This window comes from Gigantopelta aegis, chromosome 7, assembly GCF_016097555.1.
Source record: "Gigantopelta aegis isolate Gae_Host chromosome 7, Gae_host_genome, whole genome shotgun sequence".
NCBI classification, from domain to species: Eukaryota; Metazoa; Mollusca; class Gastropoda; order Neomphalida; family Peltospiridae; genus Gigantopelta; species Gigantopelta aegis.
Window position 1 is genome coordinate 31,427,443 of NC_054705.1, and position 13,975 is coordinate 31,441,417.

The following is a 13,975-nucleotide window of genomic DNA, read 5'->3' on the forward strand; positions in this document are numbered from 1 at the left end:
GTGCACGGAGCACGTCAAGTCGGGACCATAGGCCTACTTACTACGTCCCTCCGGTCTAATTCAGTCGGTAGTGCACGGAGCACGTCAAGTCGGGACCATAGGCCTACTTACTACGTCCCTCCGGTCTAATTCAGTCGGTAGTGCACGGAGCACGTCAAGTCGGGACCATAGGCCTACTTACTACGTCCCTCCGGTCTAATTCAGTCGGTAGTGCACGGAGCACGTCAAGTCGGGACCATAGGCCTACTTACTACGTCCCTCCGGTCTAATTCAGTCGGTAGTGCACGGAGCACGTCAAGTCGGGACCATAGGCCTACTTACTACGTCCCTCCGGTCTAATTCAGTCGGTAGTGCACGGAGCACGTCAAGTCGGGACCATAGGCCTACTTACTACGTCCCTCCGGTCTAATTCAGTCGGTAGTGCACGGAGCACGTCAAGTCGGGACCATAGGCCTACTTACTACGTCCCTCCGGTCTAATTCAGTCGGTAGTGCACGGAGCACGTCAAGTCGGGACCATAGGCCTACTTACTACGTCCCTCCGGTCTAATTCAGTCGGTAGTGCACGGAGCACGTCAAGTCGGGACCATAGCACGTCAAGTCGGGACCATAGGCCTACTTACTACGTCCCTCCGGTCTAATTCAGTCGGTAGTGCACGGAGCACGTCAAGTCGGGACCATAGGCCTACTTACTACGTCCCTCCGGTCTAATTCAGTCGGTAGTGCACGGAGCACGTCAAGTCGGGACCATAGGCCTACTTACTACGTCCCTCCGGTCTAATTCAGTCGGTAGTGCACGGAGCACGTCAAGTCGGGACCATAGGCCTACTTACTACGTCCCTCCGGTCTAATTCAGTCGGTAGTGCACGGAGCACGTCAAGTCGGGACCATAGGCCTACTTACTACGTCCCTCCGGTCTAATTCAGTCGGTAGTGCACGGAGCACGTCAAGTCGGGACCATAGGCCTACTTACTACGTCCCTCCGGTCTAATTCAGTCGGTAGTGCACGGAGCACGTCAAGTCGGGACCATAGGCCTACTTACTACGTCCCTCCGGTCTAATTCAGTCGGTAGTGCACGGAGCACGTCAAGTCGGGACCATAGGCCTACTTACTACGTCCCTCCGGTCTAATTCAGTCGGTAGTGCACGGAGCACGTCAAGTCGGGACCATAGGCCTACTTACTACGTCCCTCCGGTCTAATTCAGTCGGTAGTGCACGGAGCACGTCAAGTCGGGACCATAGGCCTACTTACTACGTCCCTCCGGTCTAATTCAGTCGGTAGTGCACGGAGCACGTCAAGTCGGGACCATAGGCCTACTTACTACGTCCCTCCGGTCTAATTCAGTCGGTAGTGCACGGAGCACGTCAAGTCGGGACCATAGGCCTACTTACTACGTCCCTCCGGTCTAATTCAGTCGGTAGTGCACGGAGCACGTCAAGTCGGGACCATAGGCCTACTTACTACGTCCCTCCGGTCTAATTCAGTCGGTAGTGCACGGAGCACGTCAAGTCGGGACCATAGGCCTACTTACTACGTCCCTCCGGTCTAATTCAGTCGGTAGTGCACGGAGCACGTCAAGTCGGGACCATAGGCCTACTTACTACGTCCCTCCGGTCTAATTCAGTCGGTAGTGCACGGAGCACGTCAAGTCGGGACCATAGGCCTACTTACTACGTCCCTCCGGTCTAATTCAGTCGGTAGTGCACGGAGCACGTCAAGTCGGGACCATAGGCCTACTTACTACGTCCCTCCGGTCTAATTCAGTCGGTAGTGCACGGAGCACGTCAAGTCGGGACCATAGGCCTACTTACTACGTCCCTCCGGTCTAATTCAGTCGGTAGTGCACGGAGCACGTCAAGTCGGGACCATAGGCCTACTTACTACGTCCCTCCGGTCTAATTCAGTCGGTAGTGCACGGAGCACGTCAAGTCGGGACCATAGGCCTACTTACTACGTCCCTCCGGTCTAATTCAGTCGGTAGTGCACGGAGCACGTCAAGTCGGGACCATAGGCCTACTTACTACGTCCCTCCGGTCTAATTCAGTCGGTAGTGCACGGAGCACGTCAAGTCGGGACCATAGGCCTACTTACTACGTCCCTCCGGTCTAATTCAGTCGGTAGTGCACGGAGCACGTCAAGTCGGGACCATAGGCCTACTTACTACGTCCCTCCGGTCTAATTCAGTCGGTAGTGCACGGAGCACGTCAAGTCGGGACCATAGGCCTACTTACTACGTCCCTCCGGTCTAATTCAGTCGGTAGTGCACGGAGCACGTCAAGTCGGGACCATAGGCCTACTTACTACGTCCCTCCGGTCTAATTCAGTCGGTAGTGCACGGAGCACGTCAAGTCGGGACCATAGGCCTACTTACTACGTCCCTCCGGTCTAATTCAGTCGGTAGTGCACGGAGCACGTCAAGTCGGGACCATAGGCCTACTTACTACGTCCCTCCGGTCTAATTCAGTCGGTAGTGCACGGAGCACGTCAAGTCGGGACCATAGGCCTACTTACTACGTCCCTCCGGTCTAATTCAGTCGGTAGTGCACGGAGCACGTCAAGTCGGGACCATAGGCCTACTTACTACGTCCCTCCGGTCTAATTCAGTCGGTAGTGCACGGAGCACGTCAAGTCGGGACCATAGGCCTACTTACTACGTCCCTCCGGTCTAATTCAGTCGGTAGTGCACGGAGCACGTCAAGTCGGGACCATAGGCCTACTTACTACGTCCCTCCGGTCTAATTCAGTCGGTAGTGCACGGAGCACGTCAAGTCGGGACCATAGGCCTACTTACTACGTCCCTCCGGTCTAATTCAGTCGGTAGTGCACGGAGCACGTCAAGTCGGGACCATAGGCCTACTTACTACGTCCCTCCGGTCTAATTCAGTCGGTAGTGCACGGAGCACGTCAAGTCGGGACCATAGGCCTACTTACTACGTCCCTCCGGTCTAATTCAGTCGGTAGTGCACGGAGCACGTCAAGTCGGGACCATAGGCCTACTTACTACGTCCCTCCGGTCTAATTCAGTCGGTAGTGCACGGAGCACGTCAAGTCGGGACCATAGGCCTACTTACTACGTCCCTCCGGTCTAATTCAGTCGGTAGTGCACGGAGCACGTCAAGTCGGGACCATAGGCCTACTTACTACGTCCCTCCGGTCTAATTCAGTCGGTAGTGCACGGAGCACGTCAAGTCGGGACCATAGGCCTACTTACTACGTCCCTCCGGTCTAATTCAGTCGGTAGTGCACGGAGCACGTCAAGTCGGGACCATAGGCCTACTTACTACGTCCCTCCGGTCTAATTCAGTCGGTAGTGCACGGAGCACGTCAAGTCGGGACCATAGGCCTACTTACTACGTCCCTCCGGTCTAATTCAGTCGGTAGTGCACGGAGCACGTCAAGTCGGGACCATAGGCCTACTTACTACGTCCCTCCGGTCTAATTCAGTCGGTAGTGCACGGAGCACGTCAAGTCGGGACCATAGGCCTACTTACTACGTCCCTCCGGTCTAATTCAGTCGGTAGTGCACGGAGCACGTCAAGTCGGGACCATAGGCCTACTTACTACGTCCCTCCGGTCTAATTCAGTCGGTAGTGCACGGAGCACGTCAAGTCGGGACCATAGGCCTACTTACTACGTCCCTCCGGTCTAATTCAGTCGGTAGTGCACGGAGCACGTCAAGTCGGGACCATAGGCCTACTTACTACGTCCCTCCGGTCTAATTCAGTCGGTAGTGCACGGAGCACGTCAAGTCGGGACCATAGGCCTACTTACTACGTCCCTCCGGTCTAATTCAGTCGGTAGTGCACGGAGCACGTCAAGTCGGGACCATAGGCCTACTTACTACGTCCCTCCGGTCTAATTCAGTCGGTAGTGCACGGAGCACGTCAAGTCGGGACCATAGGCCTACTTACTACGTCCCTCCGGTCTAATTCAGTCGGTAGTGCACGGAGCACGTCAAGTCGGGACCATAGGCCTACTTACTACGTCCCTCCGGTCTAATTCAGTCGGTAGTGCACGGAGCACGTCAAGTCGGGACCATAGGCCTACTTACTACGTCCCTCCGGTCTAATTCAGTCGGTAGTGCACGGAGCACGTCAAGTCGGGACCATAGGCCTACTTACTACGTCCCTCCGGTCTAATTCAGTCGGTAGTGCACGGAGCACGTCAAGTCGGGACCATAGGCCTACTTACTACGTCCCTCCGGTCTAATTCAGTCGGTAGTGCACGGAGCACGTCAAGTCGGGACCATAGGCCTACTTACTACGTCCCTCCGGTCTAATTCAGTCGGTAGTGCACGGAGCACGTCAAGTCGGGACCATAGGCCTACTTACTACGTCCCTCCGGTCTAATTCAGTCGGTAGTGCACGGAGCACGTCAAGTCGGGACCATAGGCCTACTTACTACGTCCCTCCGGTCTAATTCAGTCGGTAGTGCACGGAGCACGTCAAGTCGGGACCATAGGCCTACTTACTACGTCCCTCCGGTCTAATTCAGTCGGTAGTGCACGGAGCACGTCAAGTCGGGACCATAGGCCTACTTACTACGTCCCTCCGGTCTAATTCAGTCGGTAGTGCACGGAGCACGTCAAGTCGGGACCATAGGCCTACTTACTACGTCCCTCCGGTCTAATTCAGTCGGTAGTGCACGGAGCACGTCAAGTCGGGACCATAGGCCTACTTACTACGTCCCTCCGGTCTAATTCAGTCGGTAGTGCACGGAGCACGTCAAGTCGGGACCATAGGCCTACTTACTACGTCCCTCCGGTCTAATTCAGTCGGTAGTGCACGGAGCACGTCAAGTCGGGACCATAGGCCTACTTACTACGTCCCTCCGGTCTAATTCAGTCGGTAGTGCACGGAGCACGTCAAGTCGGGACCATAGGCCTACTTACTACGTCCCTCCGGTCTAATTCAGTCGGTAGTGCACGGAGCACGTCAAGTCGGGACCATAGGCCTACTTACTACGTCCCTCCGGTCTAATTCAGTCGGTAGTGCACGGAGCACGTCAAGTCGGGACCATAGGCCTACTTACTACGTCCCTCCGGTCTAATTCAGTCGGTAGTGCACGGAGCACGTCAAGTCGGGACCATAGGCCTACTTACTACGTCCCTCCGGTCTAATTCAGTCGGTAGTGCACGGAGCACGTCAAGTCGGGACCATAGGCCTACTTACTAGGTGTGTGATTTTTCACTCGCCGTGGTTTTTCAAAAGCCAAAGACTGCTACATGTAAAATAATTGATATTTGGTTAGTAAATAACTTGGGTTTTGCAATTTTTCAAGTTTAATAGATAATTTAGCGAAATTGTTTGCTCACCCAGAGCTAACCCTAGAATAGTGTGGCTCACCCACCATACTCTGACTGCCCTAGGAGAAATGTACAACAGAAGAAAAGCTTTATGTATTTTGAATGATATAGAATAATTACTGGAGAAGTTGCATCTATCATAGACTATTTTGTAAACCATTACATTTTCATCACTGTCAATGTCTTAATATTTATCCCGTGTAAATATATTTGTAGTTAGACAAGGCTATATTCTACATTCTGACCCAATACCTAATTTGAAAGAATAACATTTGAAAATGACATTTGATGGGGCAGGAGGAGAATTTTAAAAATAATATTTGGTTTACATTTTACTTATTTACATTTTATATATATATATATATATATATATATATATATACTGAACAAAAAAAGATACTTCCGATTTGTACATATAGTATTTGTTGTGTTAAAGAATTCATTGTGTAATGAAATTATATAGGTAGTATTAGCCTTGAGCTGTATTATCAGGATTCATGAATTTTATCGATTATTTTTGCACTGTTAATCGTCGACAACGTGAAATTCAATTTGCACGTGCATGCATGGTTCGACATGTCCTGTGTAGTATTCGGTCAATTTGTTTTGCTTGTCTAACTGACATTGTTGTCAAGTGAACGAAAACACTTCAAAATTTGTAAAAAAAATTAAAGTTTTTTTACATTGTAGCATTTTTAGTATGCCAAGAATACCCAATAATTTACGCGAACGGGCGATTGGCATGCTTGATGCTGGCATGTCGACAGAAGACGTTGCAAGGCATGTTGGGAGTTCTAGTCGAGCGATACGAAATCTTCGCGTAAGATTTCGAACGACAGGAAGCACCAACAACTTGCCACGTCGTGGACGTCCACGTGTTACAACGCGTGGTCAAGACCGCTATATCATGAACACGCATTTGCACAATCGATTCCAAACTGCCACTGCTACTGCTGCTAACACACCTGGGCTTCATAATAACCGAATCAGTGGGCAAACTGTTCGTAATCGTCTGCGGGAGAACGGTTTACATGCATGACGTCCTTACGTCGGATGCGTTTTAACGCAACGTCATCGTCTAAATTGTCTTAATTGGGCACTCGTTGGATACGGCAACGCTGGAATACCGTTCTTTTTTTGAATGAATCCAGATTTTCTTTACAACGTGGTGATGGCAGGAGAAATGAACGCTATGCTGACTGTTGTGTTCTTGAACAAGATCGTTTCGGTGGTGGGGGTTGTGTCGTGGTCTGGGCAGCCATTGCCCATGGTTATCGTTCACCACTAGTCGTCATTGATGGCAATTTAAATGCTCAACGTTACCGCGATGACATTCTCGCTTATCACGTCATTCCTCTGTTCCATAACAACGCCAACATCTCGATTTTTCAGCATGAATTTGTAATAGAATTCAAGTTTTTAAAAACATTAAAACAACATTTTGTAATTTCTCCAACAAAATTATGTAAACTTTAAAATCAACCAATACTACAGTAAACAGTCTGAAGGAAAGAACAAAGGTCTGATGTAACGGCACATGCAACATATTTTATTTACGATTATATGTCAGAAATATGGTTAAGGACTACACAGTTAAAAAGAGCACATTGACAAATTAATCACAGGCTATTGGATGTCAAACATTTGGTAATTTTTACATAATCTTAAAGAAAGGAAAATGGTTTATTTAACAATGCACTCAACACATTTTATTTACGGTTATATGGCGTCTGACATGGTTAAGAATCACACAGATACTGAGGTAGGAAACCCGCTGTTGCCACTTCATGGGCTACTCTTTTCCAATTAGCAGCAAGGGATCTTTTATATGCACCATCCCATAGACAGGATAGCACATACCATGGCCTTTGATGTACCAGTCATAGTGCACTGGCTGGAGCAAAAAATAGCCCAATGGGTCCACTGACTGGGATCGATCCCAAAACGACCGCGCATCAAGCGAGCGCTACGTCTCACCCCCCTAATTTTAAAGAGGAAACCTGCTAAATTTTTCCTAATGGAGCGAGCGATCTTTTATATGCACTTTCCCACAGACAGGAAAGCACATACCATGGCCTTTGACCAGTTGTGGTACACTGGTTGAAATGAGAAAAAGCCCAATCAGTTGAATGGATCCACTGAGGTGGTTTGATCTTATGACACAAGCACCTCAAATGAGCATTTGAACGACTGAGCTAAGTGTTATATAACGACACATGCAACACATTTTATGTACAGTTATACAGGGCTTCTATATTATGGTAGCCCCACTCCCATGGCTAGTGATATTCAATCTTGGGCTAGTAAATAACTACTATTGCCAGGTCCGATGGCTAGTGAAAAAACGTTAAATGCTGCATTTAAGTCTGTTTTGTAAATATGACAATCCTGCCCCCACCACAACCACCAAATCTTAATGTTTTTAATCTCTATCTCCCTCTTTAGGTAACATATCTGTTTATTACTATTAGTAAAATTGTATTAAAGGGACATTCCTGAGTTTGCTCCATTGTAAGATGTTTCTGACTAATAAAATATTTCTACAATTAAATTTACGTATTTAATATATTTTTTTGTTTAGAATATCAGAGGCTGTATATTCAATGTGTTTCTGGTCATCTTGATATTTGTATGAAGCCCAAACTGGATTTTGTCTTCAAATAATTTCGTACGTATAAAAAAATATATTTTAGGAAATAAAATCAAATTTAACCTAGTACAAATATTAGAACAATCGGAAACACGTTTAACATAAAGACACTAATATTTTATGCAAAAAAATATATTTGATAAATAATTACAATCGTTAAAAAGTCTCTATTAGTTGATAACATCTTAAAAATTGCAGCAAACTCAGGAATGTCCCTTTAAGTAAAGTACGGCTAGTGAATTTTTAATCGTGGCTAGTAAATTGTTTAACTCGCTGATCCCATGGCTAGTGGATTTTGTAAAAATTCTAGAAACCCTGAGTTATATGTCAGACATATAGTTAAGGACTATATAGATACATTGTAGATGTGTGCTATATTCACTATTCTCAAAGAATAGTACGAAAACATTGCCAGTCCTGCACATAAATAAAAAATTCCATCTTGACCAGTGCTTAACAACTGGTACATCAAAAGCCATGGTATGTACTGTCCTATCTGTGGAAAAACATCCATTGTTGCTTTATTTTGAGGACTGGTATATCAAAAGCCATGGTGTGTACTGTCCTGTCTGGGAAAACGTCCCTTGTTGCTTTATTGTGAGGACTGGTATATCAAAAGCCATGGTATGTACTATCCTTTCTAAGGCAAAGATCCCTTCTTTATCAGTTGGATTGATACATCAAAAGCCGAGGTATGTACTGTCCTGTTTGTAGAAAAGGGCAAATAAGGGATCCCTTGCTAAAAATTAATATACAGCATACCAGTACTCACTGTAAAATCGTTTTTCTCAAAATTCTATTTCAATTGTCCATGCTGAACAGAACCGTAGTGTTGGGGCGGGGGAGTGGGTATGCGAGTCTGGGGTGTAACGGACTGGTTACACAAATATATTCCTAGTAACCAAACTATTAGCTAGGTAACTAATCATATGAAATGACTTCTTGTTACATAATATGGGAGGCTGGATTTAGCTCTGTAGGTTGAGTGCTCGCTTGAGGCGCTTGCATTGCAGGATTGAACCATCTCTGTGGATCCATTCAGCTGATTGGTTTTTTTTCTTGTTCCAACCAATGCGCCACAACTGGACAAAGGCTTGTGGTATGTGCTTTCCAGTCTGTGGGAAAGTGCATATAAAAGATCTCTTGCTGCATTAGGAAAAATGTAGCAGATTTCCTCTGATGACTACATGTCAGAATTACCAAATGTTTGACATCCAATAGCTGAAGATTAATTAATCAATGTACTCCAGTGGTGTTGTTAAACAAACTTCTTTCTTGTTACATATGATTTTGAAATATTGTCCCCTAAAAATCTATATTTTAATCTAAAATTTAACTCATTTGTGAAGTTGTTAACAACGAAAAATAACACAAGCACACAATACGATTGCAATAGATTTATTTGAAAAGTATTTGGTGAACAACGTTTTTGAAACATCTGTCAGCATCTATATATATATATATATATATATTACTCTCTGTACAGTCAACATGATTAGTGTATTGCTTTGAACACATAGTCTAACAAAATTCACTCAGTAAGAGTAACACAACCGTTTATATATTAAAAACATCCATCAGACTTTGAAAACACAACATTTTTTCTGACCTATTAAAACTAATTTTCTTTCATCAAAAACAGTGCCATAGCTGTTTATTTCCTGAGATGAAAAAAAAAAAAACCTCTGGAGTTTTTCTGGAATTCTGGGATTTTAGAACCACCCGTAAATTATTGTTCCTGACTTTGTTCTTCAAGGAAATGTTTGTAATAACCACCCTGTTTCAATACCCTGAAGTGTTTCCATTTTTTTGTTTTCGTCTATAGTCGTTTAATCTTTATACACCGATGAAAAGAAATAAAGGAACACATAAATAATAACAGGAAATATTGACCTCAACCAAAACCCGTGACAACATTTTTTTTTTTTTTTTTTATTATTATTAAATTTTTTTTGGGGGGGGGGTAACGACACCACTAGAGCACATTGATTTATTAATCATCAGCTATTGGATGCCAAACATTTGGTAATTTTGACATAAGTCTTAAAAAGGAAACCCACAACATTTTTCCATTAGTAGCAAGAGATCTTTTATATGCACCATCCCACAAACAGGATAGCACATACCACAGCCTTTGATATACCAGTCGTGGTGCACTGGCTGGAATGAGAAATAGCCCAGTGGGCCCACCGACGGGAATCGATCCCAAACCATGGCACATCAAGCGAGCACTTTGCCACTGGGCTACGTCCCGCCTCTCCCCCCTTCCCCTTGTCAACAGTATCAGGCAGTCATGCCCAGTGCTGCTATTCATTCCTGTATTACATCTCTGTATTACACACAGACGTAACTACTCTACTAGTGAATTAAATTTGGTCTAAGAACACCATGACATTGTGTTCCCTCATTTCTATCCTTCGGTATACTTTAAGAAGACTATTAATGTGAGAGTGGAGTGGCTATCGAAACGATTTCTGAGCTCGTATTTTCGAAGCTATTTTAGCATTACAATATCGTAAAACCATCGTACGCTATGGTTTCACAATGGTGTGTGCTACTGTGACGTCGCAGCCTACAATGGTTTTCACAACATTGTAGTGCTAAAATAGCCTGGACATTTAACTTAACATGGAGTAATACAAGATCGGGGATGGAGGGTTGGGCATGGCAGGGGAGGGTTGGGGGTTGGGCATGGCAGGGGAGGGTTGGGCATGGCAGGGGAGGGTTGGGGATGGCAAGGGAGGGTTGGGCATGGCAGGGGAGGGGGGAGTTAAGAATAAATCAAGGCACAGTAATACGGGGTGTTCTCCATATAAACAGGTCACTTAATAAAAAGTAAAAAAGGTGCACTTTTTCATTTCTGTGGGTATGCCCCTGTTAAAGAGGGAGACCTTGCTAATATATAGAGAGAGGGAGAACTAGCTATGACCATGCAAGAATGGTGTCCCGACTTCATATACATTTTTTGGACATATAAAATTTTTGGACATTTTTCTGCATAGTTTTTTTTTTCAGTGTTTCATTTCAATTACAATCACAAAAACAAATAAAAGCACAAAATAAAGAACTATCTGCATAACTAATAATACATAAAATACTTACAGCTCACTGTTCTCCTAGTGAGACAAACGTTATGGTAATTAAGTCTGTAACTGGTTTTAGTCAACTTATTAAATAAAAATGTGATGTATAGTGTATGGATTTTATTGAGCTGAAAATCCACACTACAGACTGATGTAAGACCAGATACAAAATATGTGTGGTTCGGTTATCTGATCGACACCAAGTTTTTTCACCATTTTCTACGACCCTAAAGTCCTCCTCCCCACTTACTAATCTTCAAAAGAGTGAGAGCATGCAACATTTGTTTGAAATTTTTCTTTATTGCTTTTTGCCCAGACCAGTTTGCCTGATTCAAGGATTTAATTTATTTCATTTTATTTTCATTATTATTATTTTTAAAGTTATACCGGCAGTCTACCTACTCTTCCTATTTTTCCCCCAACATGTAGCCAGAACTACACACATTTTCGTTTTTTATTTGGCCTAACTTATCTACTGAATGACAATCAGTAAGTTAACAGTGGTTTTGGTTAAACTTACTAAATAATATTTTTAAAATGTGTTACTTATTGACAGACTATAGCATTATACATTTACATATTAGATCATCACATATTTAGTAATAAAAGTGTGTCACATGACGCTATTCAGTACACCACCCCAGTAATGCCACATAACTTTTTGAATTACTTCCATCGCACCCACATATCCCATCTGGCCTCAGTGTTAAAAAGCTTTAACCATCTGCCATTATTTTTAAAATGCCATTTTGTGAAAACAGAAAAGAAATCATGTCCTTATCTGTGCAGATATGACTTCTTATAGATATGATACATCAGGAAATAAACGTGCCATTTCTGAATAAGAATGTACTTTCAAATGTATGTCAGTTAACAGTAAATTCAGTTTATGCCAATTATACAGTCAATGTGTGGATAGACCTCGCAGGAAAAAACTAAAACAAATGATTAACTGGTCCTGTAAGTTACATTATAAGGAGCCATTAAAGATATTACAGTCAAACCTCTCAAAACCAGACCCTCTGTAAACCAGAATTCCCTCAAAAACGGACATTTCTCATTATCCCTTTTTAATATCTGTACAGAAGAGAACCTCTCTAAACTGGATACCTCTTAATACCTAGGGTGTCTGGTTGAGAGGATTTTCACTGTACCAATTTCCAGGTACAGTGAATCCATGTAAACCAGACACTCACAGAACCAAGTAAAATGTCTCTTCTTCAAGGGTATTCAGTTTAGAGAGGTCCTGTTCAGTACTGATATTTTAAAATGGACTGTGAAAGAAATCTGGTTTTGAGGGAATTCCGGTTTACAGAGGGTCTGGTTTGAACAGGTTTCACTGTACATTGAGCATTGATATGTAATTTTTTTGCAGTACTATTTCTAAAAATTCACAAACTAAGGGGAGCTAAAAATCTCTGTCCTTGAACTAATCTCAGGGGAGTGATAGGGAGCCACATAGCTCCCCTAAAACTGCGAGGCCTGGGATGGGTGGGGCTCTTGAATACAACAAAAATAATCAAAATACCCACAATTTGCACTGGTACTGGTAAATAAATATGTTTATAAATACAGGAATTCTACAGAAAAAAATATCTAGCCTACTGGATAGACACAGGCCTGACACGGGTCAGAGACCTAAATGTGAAACTTTAAACATTCAAACTTTGAATGCAAAAGTTGACATCGTCGCTGTCGGAAAAGTAATACCTATACATATATCTCACCTTTTTACTTCATAAAGGCTGATAAAAATAAATAAATAAATAAATACGAAAAATAACAATATCATAATTTTTGTAAATATAATTCAACTACAATCAGAGCATCCAACAAAATGCAGCAACTTTATTCAATTGTTTTAGATGCTTTTTTAAATTGTAAATACATTCTGGCAATATTTATAATCCTTTGTTATTTTAATACTAAGGTTAGGTTTGGGAATATTTTACAGGTGGGGTGGTTCCCTCAAGACAGTAATTTTTTGTACCCTTGTTTTGGCTTTGTACACAATAAATAAAACATATCCAACAGTAATTATTTGATGTGATATATTTGACAAAAGGTACTTTTTATTTCTTTCAACTTTTAAAACTTAAATGTAATATTTTGTCCAGAATTATGAAAAATAAAAATACCGACCTGTAAACAGTGTTACCTGCTTTTTATAGAAATTTGATGGGGGTCATGGTTAGTAGACCAGTTTTTATTTTAATGTGACGAAGCATTGTAACAATACAGCTAATTTTGCATTTGAATGACGTCAGTATTCTAATGTCACTTTGCAGCTCCTTACAATAACAAACTGGGTACATGTCGTTTCCGTTTTAAGAATGCTGGAAAAATTCCAATGCAAAATTGCTGTTGAATTATTTTTTTTGGAACATTACTAATGCACCTGAATGTGTTTGAAGAAAATCTTGTGATTAAAAAATTGTATCTTTTACGAAATATGGATTTCAAGTGAAATTACAGTAAGATATGCTATATTTATTATGTACAAAGCCAAAACAAGGGTGAGAAAAGTGACTGTCATCGACTTTATGTCAATGGGTAATAAAGACATCACATCTTATCCTCATAAGTTCTAATCATGTTGTAACTTTATTACATGAAGTCTATATATAAAACATTCGATTCCGTTTCAAATTAAGATGAAAACTGAAGAAAAACATGGATACATCAACATCTACTGCATTTTAATGCATGAATTAACAATACAACAACAAAAAGGAAACCAACATACATTGTAATTCTGAAGAAGTTATGGAGCGAATGATTGTGAAGTAATGAATGATAATGTAACATGTTCCTGACATTCAGAACGCACAAAATTTTACAAACCTTGCAATAACACGATAGCCATATCAAATGGTTTTGTAAGGCTGATTATCAAAAAAACCTAGGAAATAAAAATAACAATGCAAACTCTTTAG